Consider the following 12,326-nt stretch of genomic DNA (forward strand, 5'->3'; position numbering starts at 1 on the left):
ACACTTAACAGAGGATGAAGGCAAAAAGAATTGTTCAACATTTTTCCTTTCCCCTTTTCAGCTGGCCACCAATTGGATACAGGGAAGATTAGAACAAAAGAAGGGAGATTTTTGATCCCACGATTTGATTGGATTTCTACTTAGGATTAATTTTTAAGGTTGATGTATATAACTTTGGAAAATCACAAATGATTCTGAAATGTACTTGTGGAATTGTGTGAAACGATTGTAAAGTTATTCAGTGTTGAAAATTGTTTACCAGTTATATAATATTCCAGACAATTTTGATTCTGTACTTAATGATGAGAGAATTGTTAGTTCTCACTGAGATTTGTTTTTTTATTTTAAACATTTATTAATATTTATATTTTAGAAAAGTTAACATGGTTACATGATTTATGCTCTTACTTTCCCCTTCGCCCCCCACCCCCGAACTCCCTCCTTCCCTGGCCGATATGCATTTCCACTGGTTTTAACATGTGTCATTAATCAAGACCTATTCCCAAATTGTTGATAGTTGCATTGGTGTGGTACTTTCGATCCCCAATCATGTCCTCATCAACCCATGTATTCAAGCAGTTGATTTTCTTCTGTGTTTCCTCTCCTGCTGTTCTTCCTCTGAATGTGGGTAGTGTTCTTTTCCATAAATCCCTCAGAATTATCCTGGGTCATTGCATTGCTGCTAGTATAGAAGTCCATTACATTCGATTTTACCACAGTGTATTGGTCTCTGTGTACAATGTTCTTCTGGATCTGCTCCTTTCACTCTGCATCAGTTCCTGGAGGTCTTTCCAATTCACATGGAATTCCTCCAGTTTATTATTCCTTTGAGTACAATAGTATTCCATCACCAGCATATACCACAATTTGTTCAGCTATTCCCCAATTGAAGGGCATGCCCTCATTTTCCAGTTTTTTGCCACCACAAAAAGAGTAGCTATAAATATTTTCATGCAAGTCTGTTTATCTATGATCTCTTTGGGGTACAAACCCAACAATGGTATGGCAGGATCAAAGGGTAGGCATTCTTTTATAGCCCTTTGAGCATAGTTCCAAATTGCCATCCAGAATGGATGGATCAGTTCACAGCTCCACCAGCAACACATTAATGTCCCAATTTTGCCACATCCCCTCCAACATTCATTACTCTCCCCTTCTTTCATTTTAGCCATTCTGCTAGGTGTGAGGTGATTCCTCAGAGTTGTTTTGATTTGCATTTCTCTAATTATTAGAGATTTAGAACACTTTCTCATGTGCTTATTGATAGTTTTGATTTCTTTACATGAAAATTGCCTATTCATGTCTCCTGCCCATTTATCAATTGGGGAATGGCTTGATTTTTTATACAATTGATTTAACTCCTTATATATTTGAGTAATTAGACCCTTGTCAGAGTTTTTTGTTATAAAGATTTTTTCCCAGTTTGTTGTTTCCCTTCTGATCTTGGCTACATTGTTTTGGTTTGTACAAAAGCTTTTTAGTTTTATATAATCAAAATAATTTATTTTACATTTTGCAATTTTCTCTAATTCTTGCTTGATTTTAAAATCTTTCCTTTCCCAGAGATCTGACAAGTATACTATTCTGTGTTCACTTAACTTATTTATACTTTCCCTCTTTATATTCAAGTCATTCACCCATTCTGAATTTATCTTGGTGTAGGGTGTGAGATGTTGATGTAAACCTAATCTCTCCTATATTGTTTTGCAAATTTCCAACAGTTTTTGTCCAATAGTGGATTTTTGTCCCAAAAATTGAGCTCTTTGGGTTTATCATACACTGTCTTGCTGACTTCACTTACCCCAAGTCTATTCCACTGATCCTCCCTTCTGTCTCTTAGCCAGTACCATATTGTTTTGCTGACTGCTGCTTTATAGTATAGTTTAATACCTGGTACTGCTAGGCCCCCTTCCTTCACATTTTTTTTTCATTATTTCCCTTGATATTCTGGATCTTTTGTTATTCCAAATGAACTTTGTTATAGTTTTTCCTAATTCAGTGAAAAAGTTTTTTGATAGTTTGATAGGTATGGCACTAAATAGGTAAATTAATTTGGGTAGAATGGTCATTTTTATTATTTTAGCTCATCCTACCCATGAGCAATCAATGTTTTTCCAATTGTTTAGATCTAGTTTTAATCGTTTGGAAAGTGTTTTGTAGTTGTTTTCATATAGTTCCTGTGTTTGTTTTGGTAGATAGATTCCTAAGTATTTTATATTATCTAGGGTGATTTTAAATGGTGTTTCTCTTTCTACCTCTTGCTGCTCTAATGTGTTGAAAATATATAGAAATGCTGATGATTTATGTGCATTTATTTTGTATCCTGCAACTTTGCTAAAGTTGTTGATTATTTCTACAAGCTTCTTAGTTGATTCTCTAGGATTTTTTTAAGTAGACCATTATATCATCTGCAAAGAGTGATAGCTTAGTCTCCTCATTGCCTATTTTAATACCCTCAATTTCTTTTTCTTCTCTAATTGCTTCTGCTAGTGTTTCTAGTACAATGTTAAATAATAGAGGAGATAATGGACATCCTTGTTTCACTCCTGATCTTATTGGAAAGGCTTCTAATTTATCCCCATTGCATATGATGCTTGTTGATGGTTTTAGGTATATACTGTTTATTGTTTTTAGGAAAGGACCTTCTATTCCTATACTTTCCAGTGTTTTCAATAGGAATGGGTGCTGTATTTTGTCAAAGGCCTTTTCAGCATCTATTGAGATAATCATGTGATTTTTGTTTGTTAGTTTGTTGATATAGTCAATTATGTGGATGGTTTTCCTAATGTTGAACCATCCTTGCATTCCTGGTATAAATCCCACCTGATCATGGTGGATGATCCTCTTGATCACTTGCTGGAGTCTCTTTGCTAATATTCTATTTAGGATTTTTGCATCTATGTTCATTAGGGAGATTGATCTGTAGTTTTCTTTCTCTGTTTTTGATCTACCTGGCTTTGGAATCAGTACCATATTTGTGTCATAGAAGGAATTTGGTAGGACTCCTTCTTTGCTTATTATATCAAATAATTTGTATAGTATTGGGATTAGTTGTTCTTTGAATGTCTGATAGAATTCACTTGTGAATCCATCAGGCCCTGGCGATTTTTTCTTAGGGAGTTCTTTGATGGCTTGTTCAATTTCTTTTTCTGATATGGGATTATTTAGGTATTCTATTTCTTCTTCTGTTAATCTAGGTAATTTATATTTTTGTAAATATTCATCCATATCTCTTAGATTGCTATATTTATTGCCATATAATTGGGTGAAATAGTTTTTAATGATTGCCTTAATTTCCCCTTCATTAGAGGTGAGGTCTCCCTTTTCATCTTTGATACTGTCAATTTGGTTTTCTTCTTTCCTTTTTTAAATTAGATTGACCAGTACTTTGTCTATTTTTATCTGTTTTTTAAAAATACCAGCTTCTAGTCTTATTTATTAATTCAATAGTTCTTTTACTTTCGATTTTATTAATTTCTCCCTTGATTTTTAGTATTTCTAATTTAATTTTCATCTGGGGATTTTTAATTTGCTCGCTTTCTAATTTTTTGAGTTGCATGCCCAATTCATTGATCTCTGCCCTCCTTAATTTGTTAATATATGCACTCAAGGATATAAACTTCCCCCTGAGTACTGCCTTGGCTGCATCCCACAGAGTTTGGTAGGATGTCTCATCATTGTCATTCTCTTCAATGAAATTGTTGATTGTTTCTATGATTTCTTCTTTGACTAGCTGGTTTTGGAGAATCATATTATTTAATTTCCAATTAGTTTTTGATTTTCCTGTCCAGGTGCCCTTACTAATAATTATTTTTATTGCATTATGATCTGAGAAAGTTACATTTATTATTTCTGCTCTTTTGCATTTGTTTGCAATGTTTCTATGCCCTATTACATGGTCAATCTTTGTGAATGTACCATGTGCAGCTGAAAAGAAGGTGTATTCCTTTTTGTCCCTATTTATTTTTCTCCACATATCAATTAAATCTAATTTTTCTAGGACTTCATTCACCTCTCTTACCTCTTTCTTATTTATTTTTTGGTTTGATTTATGTAGATCTGAAAGAGGAATATTTAGATCTCCCACTATTATGGTTTTACTATCTATTTCCTTCTTGAGCTCTGCCAGTTTCTCCTTTATGAATTTGGATGCTGTACCACTTGGTGCATACATATTGAGCAGTGTTATTTCCTCGTTGTTTATACTGCCTTTAATTAGGATGTAATGACCTTCCCTGTCTTTTTTAATCATATCTATTTTTACTTTGGCTTTGTCAGAAATCATAATAGCCACTCCTGCCTTCTTTTTCTCATTTGACGCCCAAAAGATTTTGCTCAAGCCCTGAACTTTAAACTTGTGTATGTCCACCCGCCTCATATGTGTTTCTTGTAGACAACATATGGTGGGATTTTGGTTTCTAATCCACTCTGCTATTTGCTTCTGTTTTATGAGCGAGTTCATCCCATTCACATTCAGAGTTATAATTATCAGTTGTGCATTCACTGACATTTTGGGATCCTCTCCTAATTCTACTCCTTCTTCTTACACTCTTTCCTTTTAAACCAGTGGTTTGCTTTAAGCTGGTATCCCTTATCCCCTTCCTTGATTAACTTCCCTTTCTACCCCCTCCCTTATTATTCCTCTTTTTTTATTTTTAAAGGCCTAATGAATTCCCTCCCCCTTCTTCTCCCCTCCCTTTTTTGACCTCCCCACTCCCCTGCTCCCCTTGGTTTATCCCTTCTGACTTTCTCAGTAGGGTTAGATGGAGTTTTGTATCCCAATGGATATAACTATTCTTCCCTCTCAGGGTTAATTACACTGAGAGTAAGGTGTAAATATTACCTCTTAATGCTCTCTTCCTCTCCTTCTTATAATAGTATTCATCCCTTCTCCTTCCCATGCCCTCTTTGTGTGTAATAGAATATCCTATTTTTGTTATTCCTTCAAGCTTCTCTTGGTGTCCTCTACTATTCATCCCCCTCTTTCCTTCCCACCCATTTTATCTTAGACCATTTAGTATTCCAACCTCTCTTTATGAATAATTCTTCTAATTATTATAATAGTGAATGCTATAATGGTGAACAGAGTTCACTACAGAGAATTATACATAACATTTCCCCACATAGGAGTACCAATAATTAGATCTTATTGAAGCCCTTAAAGAGGCAAATTTTAAAAATATGAGTTTTCTTACTTTCCCTTCTGTTTCTTATTTACCTTTTCATGTTTCTCTTGATTTTTGTGGTTGGATATCGAACTTTCCATTTAGTCCTGGTCTTTTCTGTGCAAATGCTTGGAAATTTTCTATCTTGTTGAATACCCAAACTTTCCCCTGGAAGAATATAGTCAGTTTTGATGGGTAGGTGATCCTTGATTGTAAACCCAGTTCTCTTGCCTTTCTGAATATTATATTCCAAGCCTTTCAGTCTTTTAGTGTGGAGGCTGCCAGATCCTGTGTGATCCTGATTGGTGCTCCTTGATATCTGAATTGTCTCTTTCTGGCTTCTTGTAAGATTTTTTCTTTTACTTGGAAGCTCTTCAATTTGGCTATTATATTCCTGGGGGTTGTCTTTTCAGTGTCTAGTGTAGAGGGCAATCTATGGATCCTTTCAATGTCTATATTGCCCTCTTGTTGTAGAACTTCAGGGCAATTTTGCTGAATAATTTCTTTTAGTATGGAGTCCAAATTTCTATTAATTTCTGGTTTTTCAGGAAGACCAATGATTTTCAGATTGTCTCTTCTAGACCGGTTTTCTTGATCTATCAGTTTCTCATTGAGATATTTCATGTTTCCTTCTATTTTATCTGTCTTTTGACTTTGTTTTATTTGTTCTTGCTGTCTTGATAGATCATTGGCTTCTACTTGCCCAATTCTTGTCTTTAGAGACTGGTTTTCTGCTATAAGCTTTTGATTTTCCTTTTCAGTTTGGTCTGACCTGTTTTCCAGCTGTTTGATTTTGGTCTCCAATTTGCTTATTAATTCTTTTGATTTGGGGGAATCTTTTTCTAATTGCCCAATTCTAGCCTTTAGAGACTGGTTTTCGGCTACAATCTTTTGGTTTTCCTTTTCAATCTGGTCATTTCTGGTCTTTGATTTACTTGCCTCACTTTCCAATTGTGAAATTCTGCCTTTTAAACTGTTGTTTTCTTGCTAGATCTCTTCCATCTTTCTCATGATCTCAGATCTGACCTCTTCAAGACCTTGTGACCCATTTTCATTGTTTTGGGAAGGTTTGGATTGTTTGTTCTCCTCTACTGTTTCCTCTGTTGTCTGGATTTTTTCTGTGTAAAAGTTGTCAAGTGTTAAAGGTTTTTTTTCTTCTTCATCTTTCTCTTCTGGTTTTCCTGATGATTCTGGCTTGCCATTGTAAGCTAAGTGCCCTCTCAGCTTTATGCTCACACCCAGGATCTGTCTGCAGCTCTTTAGAGATTCCTGAGATCTCAGGTCTAGTTGTTCTGAGACAAGCCTCCTGGTGGTCTCCTTGCTCATTCTTCTGCCTGAAGCTCCTTTAACAGTCTCAGGGAGCTGCTTCTGCAGTCAAGCACCTCTCTGCACTTGGTCCCCACTCAAGGTCCGCTCCTGCACTCAGAATCAGCCCCTTTGTCTGCGCCCCATTCTGCGCTTTAATCCGTGTCTCAGCCCCCACCTGTGTGAACCCCTTCGCCTGCACCTGGGCTCAGGGTCTGTGCTCAGAGTCCGAGAGTTTCTCAGCCTCCCGGGGGGTCCCAAGTCTTGCTGCTCCCAGGAACAAGCCCTGGTGAGCTGCCAATGACCCAATGAGTGCCCCAAACCTGCTCTGACTCCCGTGCACTGGCTTTGGCACTGTAGGTGGTGTGGGGTGGGGGAGGGGATTGCTCAGCTCTTGTTTTCATGGTTGCTGTTTCACCCCTTTATAGCATGGAAATACCCCGTTTCCATATACCTCTGATGCTGCGCCCTGTTGAGGGGTCCCTTCTTTCCTCTGGATTTGTTTTTATGTCTTCTTGAGGAGTCCTATATGCGTGGGTTAGGAGAAGTCAAGCAGCTGCTTTTTACTCTGTCACCATCTTAACCCGGAACCACCCACAATCACTGAGATTTGAAATGAAGAGTGGTTAGAGATTTGAATGTCTGGACATACCTAAAATGTTTGTTATTTGAGTCAACAGAATTTTAGAACTGACTGACTATAATTAATAGTGAGGCTGATACAGAAGGGAATTTTTACTTTAAAGAAGCAGATGAGAAGCAAACTCCTGAGAAGTGCTGCACTGACTATTTAATGAATATAAGCATTCAATAAAATAAGTATAAATGGTATAAGAATTTAGCACAAACTTTCTTGAAGAAGACATGATATAATATGGAGAAAATTCTGCATGGTCTAAATTTGGGATTTACAAATGAGAATGTGAAAATGTTATTTTAGTACAACGTGATGCTTACTTAAGCAACAAGTGAAAATTTAATGAACATTGAGGAAGGAGAAGTTTTAAATTTGGAAATTTGGAAATTTGAAATGAAATATGCAATAAGAGTTTGGAATATTGCAAAAGGGATTTCTGAATTTGTAAACAATTTCTTGTAACTGATTGGGCTATGTGAATTGTTACCAAAATATGTACCTTGGGTAAAAATGATTTTATTACTGAATGTAAATATGGATTTAAATGTAATCTATTTGCCTTTAGAATATAATTGTGTATAAACACAAATGGTTTATGAATTTGTACTGTGAACAAAACTAATTATTGAGGTGAATTGAATAAGACAATATGTAAAGATAAGATATATAAATTATGTATGTTAATGATACAATTGATAAAAAGAAGAATAATCAGGACTCTTTCAAACCACTAATAGCAGAATACCTGTTAGAAATTAAGTTTAGTGATAGCAAAAGCAAGTTGTAGAAGTTGAGAGAGGACTGCAGGATCAGCATATGAAAGATATAAGGTATAGAAGACTCTAATGGTATATGGGGCCTCTTTATGAGAGACAGAAGATAGACATGTATGAACAATATAAGTAGGTATGTGAAGTCTTCAGCAGAAATATGTTGAACTTGGTTTTGCTTGAAGCAGAAGCTTGAGGGGAAAATGAGTGGATGTTTAGAGATTAAAGAAGTTTAAGTAACTAATTATTTCATCTCTCCTCTTACCAATAAGGAGGGACAAGCTATTTTAATTAGATTGATGATAGAGTAAGAGAAAGTTGTTTGAAGACCATAATAAGGGAAATATAAATAAGGTATAGAATAAAGAGAATATGAAATTGACATTTACTGTATTAAAGAAGTTAAAGAGAAGAATATGTATTTTAGATATGTTTGAAGTAAGAATTTCAGAAACTATTAGAATAAGTAATCAAGTAAGCAGGAATCTTGTTTGAAATTATGGAAAAAGAATGAAATTAGAACACTTAGAAAACAAGTTTTCTCTCAGTTATAATGAGTAGGATTTTTGCTATTTAAGACAAAAGGCTTATGGGAATCACACCTGATATTTCTATGAACTTGGAATTCAAGTATGGCTTGAAACACCATTGGAAGAAAAAAAGAAGATACTCAGAGAATAAGTGAAAGTCCTTATAGGAAGTCAAAGGATGTTCTCAGTCTGAAACTGAGTTAGGATTTTTCTGTCTTAGTAATGTACACTGGAGTGAAACAGTTATGGCATGAGCCAATGATAACTCTGACCTGTATATGAAGTCAGTGTTAAGTCATTCTTTGTCCCTTTAAGATGGAAGGACACTTCTAATCGATTCCCTGCCTTTTCTTTTGTGACAAATTCCTATGATCACCACAGGATGCAAATTGTAAGATGGAAGATTTTCATTTTCCAAACAAGCAAGTAGATTAGTAGCAGAAAGTTAGATTTGATTAAGTGATAGCTTTAGACGAGTGAGATTGTTGATGATCTATAATTAAGGTTTCATAGAAGTAAATAGAAATTAGTAGGAGAGAATGTCTAGTTTTAACCTTAAACTAAAGATTAGGGCCCATGACTTTTTTTTATCTCCTACAGAACATGAGGTAAAAGGACCTATTTAGTAAAATGTTAGCTTTGCAAAAGAATTTTTGTCAGTAGGAGGATCCCGAGATTCTACAGGCAACCTAGTGCAGAGGAAGCAAATTTCCCGAGAAGACCCATCCCTGGCCATCAGAAGATTATTTCTGAAGATGAAAATTGTAATGGGAAAAGGGTAGAGATAAGGATAAGATTAAAGAAAAGTGGAAGGTTGTCTTTAAGGCACATGATAGGAACTCTAGAGAAAGGATTTTAGCAGGCGGGGGACAGAGGAGGAACAATTTGGAAGGGACAACTGTTAGAGTGAGTGACTTCCTGTGGTAGCGAGGCTCTCTTCCTGTCTTGAAATGAGGAGAAAAGTTTGGCTTGCCAGAGCTTGGCTATCTCCACCTGTCTGGAGAGAAGAAAAAACTCTAAAATCATCTTGGGAGGTTCTCTGTGTGACTGGAGAACATCTAGCAAAGGATCTGACTATACCTTCTGTGGGTTTTATCAACTTTCCACAAGGTTTTGTCTAAAATCCTGTCAGTTTGGCTTTGAGGTTTTACCTCAGGGTTCAGACCCACCAGGGGTGGACTTAGTCATTTTGAGAGCAATCACAGGTTTTGGAGATAGCTTTTGAACTCAATCAAACCAACTACTGATGGTCATAGATAGGCAGCTTAGCTAGCTCTTTTTGGGGAACACCTAGGTAGAATAAGGAGCTGGTAGTCCAGCTTGAAGACCAGAAGACTCCCTCTTATGAGAGACATAGTTTGTGGTGAGTTAGATAGCTAGATCCTTTAGAGTCAAGAACACCTTGTTTTGATCCTCAGTCTTTACCCTCTCTTTGAATAAATAGAGATACTGATTTTATATAACATTGTCTCCAAGACATTTTTGGTGACTGGATCAGGGAGAGAAAATGATTCTACTTTACTCTTACTACCAGGAGACTAGAATACCCGGAGACCACAGCTGGGTATTTAGGGAGTTCTCTAAGTGGAAACTATATCTATCTACTTGAGTTCTCCTATTAGCCTTCTGGGTTATTAACTATATTCTATTTTTTAAAATGAAGAATGTCTAATTATGCTTAATCAATATTATTAGTCGTTGTTGCATATAGGGGAAACTGAGGCAGGTGAGAATCATGAAATTCTGAAATTAAAAGGGAAGATTATGTGGGATGAAATTCAGTGTGTAATTCTCAGAGTAGTATTTGCTTGTAACCCCAATTTTCTTTTTATCTTTTATAATTTTTTAATCTTAATTTAAAATATTGTTCCATGTTTATATGATTCATTTTTTTACTTCCCTTCATCTCTCTCCCCCTCCCAGAGCTGACAAGCAATTCCACTGGGTTGTACAATTGTTTAACCTCTATTTTCAAGATCTCTTAATATTACTATTCCTTAGAATAAAACTGTCCCCCCCCCCTAAAATTTTTAGTTTTATCTAGCTTATCTGTAGACTGGGAAAGATGCCAGCTCTAGGAAGAGGGGCAAGATAAGCTGAAGGAGGAAGGAACAGGGAGTTTCAAATGTATCTTTACTGTCCCAGGCTGAAAATCACATGATAGTCATGGGGTTTTTTTTATTATGGGAGTCTTTAGGGGTACTTAATGTTGGAAATCATGAGCTCAAGATTTTAAATGTTATAGTGTTACAGCTCCCCCCCCCTTTTATGTGTGATTGGACAGAGGGAAGGAGGAGAATCTTGTGTCAGGATTATTATAAAAAGTCTGTGCTTACATGTAGAAGGAGAGAGGACATTTTTATCCCAAGCAAGCAACTTGGGTTGGCAGAATCTCTCTTCCTTCCCTTCCCCTTCCCCTAACTCCCCTTCCTTGGTGTTTTCTCCAAATAACGCTTCATTTTCTCTGCAAGCATCTTATCCAGTCTCCTCATTAGAGTGACTTTGGGGTATAGACCCTGAGATTCCACTCCACACACTGTGAATATATAAACAGTTTTTAGAGTCCCTACACTCAAGTTCACATTCTTCCACCTCTCAGATAATCTGGTAAATCCGTCTGCATCCTTCTCAGGATAATGTTTTTAAATATAAAATAGAATAGAAATAAAATAGAAATAATATAAATAAAAGAAACAAATATAAATAAAAATAATATAAAATAAAACAAAAGACCTAGTATTACAAAGAAACTAATTATATTGAAGAACAGTTAAAAAATATTTTTAAAACAATTTTAGGGAACTGAGATTAAGAACCTTTGCATTAAGAGGACATGTATGGGGCAGCTGGGTAGCTCAGTGGATTGAGAGCCAGGCCTACAGACGGGAGGACCTAGGGTCAAATCTGACCTCAGACACTTCCCAGCTGTGTGACCCTAGGACCTCAATAGGTTTTGTAAAGACTTCAAATCAATTTTGTAGAAAAATCCTTTTGAGAATGCTCTATCTTCCTAAAAGGGTGGAATGTACAGCCACCCAACAACCCAAAAGCCTCCATATTGAACAAAAAAAGTATTATCATTTCAGTTTGTTTAAAATATAGTTTTAAGAAGAAAATCTGCTAATGAGTTTGCAAGAATTGATTGACTTAAGGGAAAATGGGGATTTACTGGTTGAATTTCAACAAAATCTTTCTGAACTTGCCAGATGGGACTGAAAAAAAAATTTCAGGATTTAATATGCATAGTCATTTGAAATCCATTTGGATCTAGGCATCTCTATGACAGTTTTCAAAGTCTTCTTAAAATAAACTGAATTTAGAATTAAAAACTCCAATTATTATATCACAGTGTTCATCTGAGACGTTTTAAATAATGAAGCAATTCCATTACATTACTCTCACTAAAAAGCTAACAATATTTTAGTAAAAGCAAAAAAGCTTTTGCACCATTAATAAAATAAAAATCATTTTAAAAATTTATTTCATCTGTACTTCATCTTTTTTGTTTTGTATATTATGTGTAAAATATTAATGCAATAGTTCATGTACATAATCTATAAATAATTAGAGTGGAGCCCTTTGCCCCTTCCCCATTCTAATGGAAGGGACAGGAAAATTTTTTAGTTCATGAACAACCTGGGCACTTTATGTTCATGGACCCCTTTACAGAAAAGTGTCTTTTCAATGCATAAAATAGATAGAATTACAAAAGAAACCAATTATATTGAAATATATAAAAGATATTTATATAAAAAATTTCAGAGAACTCAGATTAAGAACTCCTGGTATGCAGGGGATCAAAAAAGTTTAGAGCCCAATGGAATAAGGAACAGGATAACTGACCTATGAACTCCTTCCAAGAAAAAAAAAATGTACTTAATGGATAAAATAAAATACATAGGATTACAAATGAAACCAA

This window comes from Gracilinanus agilis, chromosome 3 (assembly GCF_016433145.1).
Source record: "Gracilinanus agilis isolate LMUSP501 chromosome 3, AgileGrace, whole genome shotgun sequence".
In the NCBI taxonomy this organism is placed as follows: Eukaryota; Metazoa; Chordata; class Mammalia; order Didelphimorphia; family Didelphidae; genus Gracilinanus; species Gracilinanus agilis.